Genomic DNA, 10,382 nt, shown 5'->3' with positions numbered 1-10,382 from the left:
ACTGATAGAGTGAGTAGCACCAACTGGTTAATATGATCACTTGCAATTGCCTTTACAGACTGCTTAATGCAGCGCCGCACCACTATGTGTAACTTGGCTGCAAACAGGCCCATGCGTTCATTAGCACAGCGCTGTGAGAGATCTATTTGCTCCATAACAGGCCTGTATGAAGAAGGAGCTCCGCTGGTGTTACCAGCCCCGACCCTTGTCTGCATCAGTGTAGCAATACCATCGTGCTTTCAGCTCTGCAGACTATTTTCCTCACTGCTAGTTCAGGTATTTCTGTGGAGTGCTGCATCGCAGGCCTGAGATGTGCCCTAAATGTTTCTCTGCTCATGTCCTCTAGACATCTTAAATGCAGCTGAACACATCCAGGAGGGGTTTAGCTTCCTGTGAAAGGTGCTGGTTTCCTCTAAAAGTTCTAAGAGGAACTGGTATTTGTATGTGACTCCTCTCCATCACCACAAATCTCAGAGTTCCCATTAGGATCCCACTGTAATGCTGGTGGAGATCGAGTGGCTCAGAAGGGTATTCACAACAATTACCTTGCCTGGTGGAGAGCTCCCCAGAGCTAGACTATGAAAAAAACCCAGAAAACACCATGTCTGCAATCCTCTAGGATTTAATTGCCTCACCCAGGGCTGCAGAAAACCTCTTTAGCTACTTGCATGCACCATCATATCCTAACAATGGGATTAAAACCATCTGAAAAGTCCAAGAGGAGTTCATACTTTCCAAATACGCCTACAAGAGGTTGTGTTGTGCAATTTTTCATTTATAGAAAGTGCACTGCCGGGAAGAGAGAGCAGGATTCAAGCTCTTTTTCAATCTGAGTGGGCTTGAAGCCATACTGAGCAATCACTAGATAGTTTTACCAGGGAGATTTTGAACAAGCCTCGGACAAAACACTGTGATCCTGCCTCTAAGTGAGCACCGCAAGCACTGAGCCATACTTCCAGGTTTCCCAGCTCTAACTTAGCTCTCTAGCCACTTCTGTCCTGTTGGGCCATGCATCTTCATCCATTCATCATCTCACCATTTCAATAAGCAGAGCAGAGAGTGTCTTAATCCCAATCCTGCCTGTCATTTAGATGCTTCCCTTCATCAAAGGAAGAGGAAGGTGCAAGACTGAACCCGTTTCAGTTCACAGGGAAGGAGGGAGGAAAAGGGGATGAAACCACATCCCACGGTTCCTAGAAGAGTCCTGTTTCATTAAAAAGGTGACTGTGACCCATACCTTTTCCCATTTTCTTCTAAAGGAAAGGGTCAGCTCTGCTATATTTTGTACTCTTTCTATGTGTGCTCTCAGGCTATTTACTCAGAGCTTAAGTGCAGGAGAGTACTGATTCTTAATCCATGCTTTTGGAAAAGAGTCACTGAGGTGTTCAGGGAGGGACATTTCTGAACATCTGCAGACATTTGTCAGGGAGAGCCAGTTAAATGGCATGGGAGCAGGGGATTTTCAGAGCATTATCCCATCAATAGGTTTTTCAGGGCTAATCTCAATTTTGCTGGTAGAGATCAACTCCATTTAAAAAATATTTATCCCTAAACTGTCACTAGAACGCTGTTCCTGAGCCTCATTTCTTTTAGTTAGAAGGAGTCTTATTTCTACCACAAAATGATACGTGGCCAGTTCATAACCATCTGTTCTCGTGCTTTGTCCTTTTACATTAGTCTCTCCTTTATGTTGCTGACAACGTTTGGAACGATAAGCCTGATTCCCTGCCAGCCCTCATTCTGTGATACTCAGGGAACGGAGCTCCTCATGAGAAAGGTGCTACAAATGCTCCCTGACCAGTAATGCAACCAGTACTTCAGATGGGGTTTCACTAGAGCCTTACACAGTCTTTGCTAGGGAACCTGAATCACTGATTCTGATTACTTAGAATCATACTGTGATCAGCTCATAAATCCAGGTCCTTCTCCATCTCAGCTTAGATCAGTTGGGGTTTTTTTTCAATGTATTGTGATTCTCTAGTACACAACACCAAGTTTGCTCAGCAACACTGCACTTCCCTTCCTGTGTATGCCTCCTCTTTTTCAGTACCCGTTTTTATCTCTTTGGGCTGCTCCCTAAAAGATCTTGCAATTTCTTTACTACATCATCTCCACCTTAGCAAATAGCTTCTCATGTAAAAAAAAAAAAAACAAACCCAAAACATCAGCTGAGGTACATATGGACAGGATGGATCCCATTTCCCTTCCCTGGAAAAGCAGCTGTCTCATCAAAAATGTAGATTAGTTTGACACACTGAACCTTTGGCTAATCACTGCCTATCTCAACTCCCTTTTATCTCTAGGCCTATAAAGGTAATTGTCCTTCCTCCCAAACCCTATTCTAATCCCTTCTTTTTCTTTCCTTTTCTTTTTGGTTCCCGTCACATTTTTCAGTTCATTTGTTTAATTCCAATTACAGTTTTATCTGCCCTGCACATAGCTGTTTAGGATAAAGATCCTGGAACTAACTCTAAAATCTGGGACATCTGAGAAAGCTGATGCAACCTCGTCACAAGCACCACCAACTAACCCTTCTGCGGTTGTACAATACGCAGTTTCAAGATTGTCCCATTTATCTCAAGTATCACTACATATACTATGCTGCAATCTGTATTGCCTATGTATCCTAAATCCTTTACTGAATCCAGTCCATAATCATTTCCCCATAACTCCAGGAATATGAAGTAAGGTCTGAAAGGCCACATGAGGGAAATCAAATACAGTGTGATGGGGGTACAATCTACCAGGAAACCTGCATGCAGCCTACAAACTTCTGTAAACAGATACCAACCGAACCCAATGTCTGGCATGTAAATTCAACAGGCATGCCATCTGTCCATCATTTAACCACTGAAAGCTTCTCCCTTAATCCTTTCCATTTAGCTACCATGTTAATTATGATATAGGCGTATCATTTTCCTAAGATACGGATTAAATCAAATATATTGTAAAAGAAGAGAGAAACTAAGAGTGCACTCATAAAGTGCCTTTAACTCCTTAGAAGAAAAGTACCATTTAAGTACTAGGTTGCCAAAGGCATATAATTTATAGGAGAAGGAACCACATAGGATAGAGCACCAGTAGGAGGTAACAGGAGCACTACTGGACAGATGGCGAGTCGTCAGGGCTGAGATCTTGGCCCGCCTTGAAGATCTGATGAGAATTTCTGTCATCAGAAAGAGAAGGATATGAGCTCAGAGAGATGATTGCTAAGCCCTGCTTGGAAACAGCAGATGTTTTCTATGATCTTTTTGACTTTCAGGGATTCATTAGTAATCATTGATCTCTCACGTGGCACTTTTCATAAAGCATTTTAGAAGAGATTGATGTATCATGATAGTCATCTTCATGGGGTAGGTGGAAAGGAATACAGTGGTGAAGATGGCCCAGTATCACTGAGCAAGGATAGTTTCAGAGTTGGAGGAGTCTGATTTACTGAGTGCTAAGCCAGATCAATACCCTAGCACTTCTCCAGAAGGATGACAAAGTACCTACTAGAATTTCTGGAGCCCTGGAAAATTGCTTTAATTTGCTAGTATAGTCAGTCATGTGTATGTGACATTATTCTGGCCTTATCAAGAGATAATCTATCTAAACTAAAAACATCAAGGCCTCATCTCTTCCCAACACCTTTCTGGGATGCTCTACTGTGAAAATTTTCTGAAGAAACACAAAAGGTTTTGCTGGCACAGTTTAGGTGCCTTTGGTGAACAATGCGACCTTGTCTCATGACAGAAACCCTCATTCTTCTCTCCCTAAAAGGATCTGAAGAGCAGAACCAAGGAATAGTTTATACTCCCTTTGAGATATCTTACATGGGACACTGCAAATGTTCCCCTCTTGTTTCTATGCACGCAAGGGAGAAAGAGTATGAGCTACGCTGTCTTTGTTATTCAGGTAACTCCTGTTTATGTTCCCCTGAAGATGCCGATTTGTCAGAGGAATCATAATCAATAATTTTACTCCTTTTGTATGATGATTCTGTCTTATTTGGGCACACCGTAAGGGAATTCCTACTAGATTGGTGGCCATAAGATTGTTAAACAGCCTTTAGTTTTTAAAATGCAGGAGGAACCACAGGACAGGGAAGTGTTGAGTTACAGAAGGACGTAAGCTGAGGACAAATCGTGATCATAACCAGGACAAGGAACCCCATTATATTCCTTGCACCAAGGCTCCACATGCACACTGTGCCACTCCCTTCACCAACTTCTGGCTGTACACTGGAGAGAGGGGACAGAGAAAGGATATTTAAACTTTCCTGGTCAAAATAAGTTTTTACAGTTTTTCATCTGTTTGCAGCACCAACTGAAATACCCTCGCTGCACTCTATACTAACCTTCACAGAGCAACTACACTTGGCACAAGCATCATTCTTGTTCCATTATCAGCTTCTAGTTCTGTTTAAAACAATGATATCAGCCAGCAACAACACAGGCAGTTTGTGGGGATTTTTTTCTTTCTCTTTGCATGGCAAATTAAGCTTGCAGAGGTCTCAAGTTAACTACTCTCAGGTTTCCTTGGCAAGAGATGGAAAGTAGGTCATTTTAGTGAAAGCTACTGACCTGCTTTCCCCTTCGGCGTGATCTTCTAGCCTGTGAGTAAGATTTTGGGGTTTGGGTCAATAGTCTGGTGATTACGTTCCTAAGCAATTATGGTAGAGCATAACAAAGCTGTAGAAATTTAAATTGGTTTGTACACAGCTAATGGAGTAGATGCTGATAGTTTCTGGGAAATTTTACTGCAGCTTCTAAGCTTCACAGCATAATCCTAATGATTGTTTTAAATTAACTAAGAGGTCTGTTCTCCAAGTTTTAGTTGTGACTCTGGACTAACAGGCTCTGGTTTGGGCAAAGGGAAATCAGCTGTGAAGATCTGTATGACAGGAGCAATACAAAATCTAAAAGCAGATAGATAAAGCAACCTCTGGAGTTTTCTGTAGGCTTCTGCCATCATCTTTTTTAAAGTAAAAAAAAAATCAAGCATCCATTTCACATACCTTTTGCTAGGATCCAACACTAAGTCATATTGTAGAAGTAGACCCCTGTTTTCTCTGTAATATGGCTGAAGCATGGGGGTAGTAGGGCCAGCTTTTGAAAAATCTCTTTACAGGCCCTGTTTCAAGCTGTATGCTCTTGGCAAACTGGGAACTTCATTTTGGAACCTATATCGGAAGTACTCTCTCTGGTTACTTTGGCTGGTATTGTGTAAACTATTTTGTGCTGAATCTCAAAATATATGGGAGATCCTCAGATCTAGATTCTGTTGAAATGCTAATTCTGCTGCCAACCCTTGCTTACTCCAAGTGATGTGGGAGGGAGAAATGTAGTAATCCAAATTTAGAAAAGATAATACAAAACACGTGTTAACTGACAAAACATATTGAGCACGTTTGCCTTTGACCAATTTGTTCATAAACAAGTCTTTCCCAAGAACATAATGCATTTAAAATGACAGCAGGCAGAGAAGAGTGTGGCACAAGGAGCACACGCTATGCAGCTTGCGCTCGGCATCGCTGTGCTGCCGGCAATGGTCCAGTTAATCCTCAGCGCATGTAATCCACTCACCAGTAATCAAGAGCTACCCACCTCATGCTAAAGGAATGAAAGCAGTGACTGAGTTCTGTAACTAGAGTCTTGCTTTGTCAATTTATTTCTAAAAGCAATACAAGTCCTCCAGCGCTTAGCATATTTTCATATCGGAGGGTGGCTCGAAACCAGTGTAACTGGTTCTGGTAGGAGCAACAATGAATTTTCATATCTTGAATTCCTTGGTGTGATCTGTGTTTTTCATTTTCAAAGTACAATAAATAAATCTTGAGAGTTACAACTGGCTTTGCAGGTCTGGTATCACAACCATTGCCTTTACTCTTCATAATTTCAAAACTATTGCATATAACAAATAGCCTAATACTATTTCACATGAACATGGGACATTTTTAAAATTTTATTTTCACAGTATTTTTGTTTCATAATTTTGTGGCCTGATATATATGTGGCAACAGTTTATTGCAAAAGATCCCATGCAGCTTTATATATCCTACAAATGAGACAGAGCAATGACCATGCCCATTGCTAACTTGCAAGATTAGCTTTTTTTGATTAATTACTTTTGAAGGATTTGTTTTTCTTTTAGACAGAAAAATAAGAAAAAAGAGTATAGCTAACAAATACTGGGGGAAATTCAGATAGCCACTGGAGTTAGATTTTTCAAATCTGGTCTTGCAGAGCACAAGTTCCTTTTTCTGTTTGCAATGGAGCTATTAGAATGTACCTGTTTTCTCTCTCAAGCTGTGTCATTTCTACATTATCTGTATTATTATTTTTAATTATAATTATGGATATTACTATATCTGGTAACTGCTGGGTGGTAAATAATGTTGCATCTTAAAGACCTAGTATCTTGTCACAGAAAGGCCTCATAATTAGCATATTACAGCAGCTGCTGAGGCAGATTCTCAGCAAAGCCTCCTCCCTGGTCTTGACCTAAGAAAAGACTTCAAACCTGTTATTGCTCTAAAGACTAGGTATTTGTCTTCCAAGTGTAAGACCAATAATATTTTGGGAATTATTCTAGAGATAGCTATGTACATAAGGAACAATTTCTCTGGCAGAATATTTCCCAAGAGTTATGATGCATTCTGAATCTTGTCTTGCAGCACAATAATCCATCAGCCAGGAAAAACATGAAGATTATTTTCTATTCATCTACTTACAGATGTTCCCATTCTGCAAAGAAACTATGGACACAGAAACCGCTGGCCCTTCATTCAGCAGCCTTGAGAGGTGGAAACTGGGAGAACAGAGTGGAACTAACATTTGTAGTAAAAGGAAATTATTGCTTGTGTAAATAGTAATCACTAAGCTGCTTAGCATGCATTAGCCCCTTCTTAACATTTGAAAATGTGGTAAGAAATTCTGGAGAGGGGATTACGGAGCTGAACGTAGCTGAAGATGCTGTCAAGCAGAATGCATGGGTGGCATATAAACATATGCACTCTGCATACATATAGGCCTTTGCCATAGTAGTCCTGGGTCCCTTGATTCTTTAAATACCAGAGATTTACCATTCTTGGATTTTTTTTCCTTCCAGTTGGAGAAGGGAGGAAAATTATACCTAAGAGGTGCACCTTGCAGATGGCTAAACTAAACCACAGGCTGAATGAGAGAACCATGCAATCCCGGCACAACCGGAGCAGAGACTTCACAAGTGCCACAGAAGGTTGCCCAAAGGAGTTCACGCAGTTTGTCTGTCAAAGCAAGAAATTCCTAGTGAGCTTTTGGGCAATAATACCAACTGAGCAGTCACTGCCTGCCCTCTGCCACCCTCCACTGTGCTCATACAAGCATTCGTGCAGTGGACCAGCTGGAGGAACTACGCTGCCAGGAAATAACTTCGTGTGTTTCTCAACTTACACAATTCTGCTGCTGAACAGCTAACCACCCGTGACCTCACCGTGAACAAGCTTCCTTGCTCTTTATGTAAACCAGGTGACCTGGGGAAAGGCATTTACTGGCACATAACAGAGGGGAAGGGGACCTGAGAGACTGGGGGTGGGACGGAAGGAAGCCTTAATGGGGGTGATGTACATTATATGCTGCACAATGTTTAGGGACCTTTCTGTTCAAATCAGCTATATTAGAGATTTGAGGGACTTGATGAAAGTTATCCCTGTGTTGTGAAGAAGTTGGAAAACCGGATGATGGCCATTGTGGCCAGTCACACTACATTAATTCTGTAGCCTCTAGGATTCCTAAAAAGAGGGAGGAAAGACAGAAGAAAGAAAGAAAGAGAGAAAGAGAGAGAGAAAAAGAGAAAAAGAGAAAGAGAGAGAAAGAGAGAGAGAAAGAGAGAAAGAGAGAAGGAGAGAAAAGACAATTTAAGGAGTCTGCCTTTTCCCAAAATGTCTCTGAGGACCCTTTTTGTGGAGTTGGAAGTTTGGAGCAGCTATTCGAGTATGTAGCTAGAGAAGAATGTCTGAAACCAGAGCTGTCTACAGCTTCCTCTGCAGGTCAATCAGCTGTGTTACAGGAGTTGTCCTAAATGACCTTCCTCAGCCTGGACCTCTGTTTTAATCATTTAATTATAGTGCAAGGAGGAGGACTTGGGGAAGGCTCTTCATCCTACAGCTCTGCTTTAACAGGAATAGACAGCTTTTTCTATTTGTTTATAGAGGAAGGATGTCATTTAAGGTCAGTGAGGAAGGCATCTAAGCTATGCATCTCTCGTTGGCTTAAAGTAAACATCTGTCCTCGTCATCATCCTCCTGTCAGTTATTTTAGGCAACTAACTGTGCAAGGTCCTGGCTGTGGTGAATCCCATTTCAAAGAACTCGCCATTCTTCCCAAGTGTTGCATAGGAAATTTAGGCACAGCCTTAACTCCAGGCTGTAAATTTTATCCCAGGGGATCAAGTGTTTCAAGGGAGCTGTTGAATGGCAAATATAAGAATACCTAATTAATTTTGTTGGTCTAATTACCATTTTATTTTCATCTAGATGGCACTAGATACGATCTAATTGTTTAGTTGGCAAATGATGCATACTGTGGAAAATGAGAGCCTGTTAAGTTCCCAACTTAACCAGGAATCCTACAGAAGTTCACAATCAGCAAGAATATTACTGTAGACTTTCAGTGTCACCAGTTGTTTAAATGCTATTGTAAATTGACAAAGGATTTAAAAATAAATGCCAGGTCTAGATCTTCAATTGCTGCAAATCATCGTATTTCACATTTCAAACCTGCTGGTGAATTTGCATTTAGTTTTAGAAATCAGTAAACTGCTTTGCTTGAGTAACACCTTTACTCTGAGTGATCCCCCTCACTTCCTTTAGAAAAATAGTATAAAATTTGTACCAGAAAGACAGAGTGTTTTTCTATACCCATAAAACAGGACAGCAGTGATTAGCTGAAAGGAGACATGCCACCTATGCGGTATGGCTGCCTTAACTTCACTTGAGGAGCAGGGATAACTAAAAGAAAGGCTGCATGTAGTTGTGGCATGGTTTGAGGTGAGGAGGGAGCTGTGATCCTGAGCAAACACAGGTGGTGAATGACAGGATGGGGACTACTGCTATTCTCTTCTCCCACTAAAACATGTCCAGAGAATGGGAGCTCCATCTTCCCTTGAAGAAAACAGCAAAGAGAAGGAACAAGGGTAGGGGCAGACTGTGAGAGGAGAAACTAAGTACATATGTGTAGTGACATTAGTTATCTTCTACATGTACAATGCTCAGAAGTTGCCCAATGTCACCAATGATTAATTTGCTCAGACCAATGCAATTTCTTAAAAATTTTGAAATAATTGTATGAAAAGGAATTTCTCATAGTACACGCAAACTCACACTCCAATCTTGCAGTGATAAGTGAGGTCAGTGAAAGACTTTCCTTTGACTAGAGGCCTTGGAGTACATCCTTGTCCTGCTTTTCAGACTCTATCCTAGCTGGAAAGCAGGACAATCCTTTAAGCATGGGCATAAGGCTTCAGAGAATTAAGGACGGGGTTTCACACAACAAAAATGCGGGATGTGATGGTGAAGGAGCAACTGTTCAAACAGTTATTTGAACAACCATCTCTCTACAAAGTATTTGTCAGGATTTACCCCTTCTCTTACTATTGTGCAACAATCTTATAAGCAACTCAGCAGAACCAATTAATGAGGGATTTCAGAGCACATAAGATGACAACTGAAATACAGGATTGCACACATTACCCTCCAGCCATTAATATTTATAATTAAAATATAACTAGAGTTTACTTCTTCAGCTAGAGAAAATTCACATAAGCAACAGTAGCATCATGGTTTGTATCATTAAAGAAATTTCTGTTGGCCTCAACAGGAAGAGATTGAAGCCTCATTTAAAACACTGTGGTGACCATAGTTGCTTAAACTGCAGCCCATCTCAAGATTTCCCTGCTAGAACTTAATTCTGAAACTAACTCATAGAGCTCATCCAGGAATTTGTCTTTTTATGTAGAATGAGTTCATTTTAGAGTTATTTTTATAGGTCAGTGCTGACTGCTACAGAATTTTTTGTTGTTGTTTCTCAAGAAAAAATTGCACGCACATTCTCATTGTACCTTTGCAGTTTTTCTACCCCTAAGTCAATCACTTCAGTAAAATTCATATTGCAGGGCTCATTGTCTAGTGTTAAATGAATAGCCCATACCAACACACATTTTATAATACAGATCTTACTTTGATAAGCATATATATGTTCAGAATTTGTCACTGGAGAAATAGATTAATACAAAGAGTTTTGCCTAAATTTTTGAAGACTGATGGACATTTCCCAAACAAGTACTGTCAGTTCATATACTGTGCTGATGCTCTGCTAAATTTTTCACTGCAGCATCTGCTCTTCATTTAAATATTTGCTACA

The sequence above is a fragment of the Balearica regulorum genome, chromosome 1, assembly GCF_011004875.1.
Source record: "Balearica regulorum gibbericeps isolate bBalReg1 chromosome 1, bBalReg1.pri, whole genome shotgun sequence".
NCBI lineage: Eukaryota > Metazoa > Chordata > Aves > Gruiformes > Gruidae > Balearica > Balearica regulorum.
The sequence above is the reverse complement of the archived record's forward strand: the minus strand, read 5'-3'. Positions refer to the sequence as shown.